Genomic DNA, 491 nt, shown 5'->3' on the forward strand with positions numbered 1-491 from the left:
GGCAGGCCAAGCACAAAGTCCAAACTCATGGACTGCCAGCATTCGTGGGTACCGGTAAGCTGGCCAGCGGCGCAGCCGCTTTTAATGAGGGTTTCAACCCGTTGATACGTCTCATATGTGCGCACATTGGTGCACGTCCATTTGTACAGCTTGGGACACCGATAGTGGTGACTCGCAGAGTTGTACGTTTTCTCACGACCGAGATGACCACTGAGTGTCGTGTCGTGAGCTTCATATAGGATGCGATATTTCAAATTCTCATCATGAGGATCCACAATTCGTGGTGTATTCGTTGAATCGGTGCTATAATATAGCAAGACGTTTTTCAACGAATATCGGTGCAATCGTGCACACAGTCTTGATGACAATTTCTTGTCCGAGCCTCCAAACTCCTTGCTCCCGAGAGCCCGTAGCAACGCTACACACATCCTACCACCCGCATACGCGGTGCGGATCAAATCTGTCACAGACGACGTTACAGTTGTAACATG

The sequence above is a fragment of the Plasmopara halstedii genome (genome assembly GCF_900000015.1).
Source record: "Plasmopara halstedii genome assembly, contig: Scaffold_2386, whole genome shotgun sequence".
NCBI lineage: Eukaryota > Oomycota > Peronosporomycetes > Peronosporales > Peronosporaceae > Plasmopara > Plasmopara halstedii.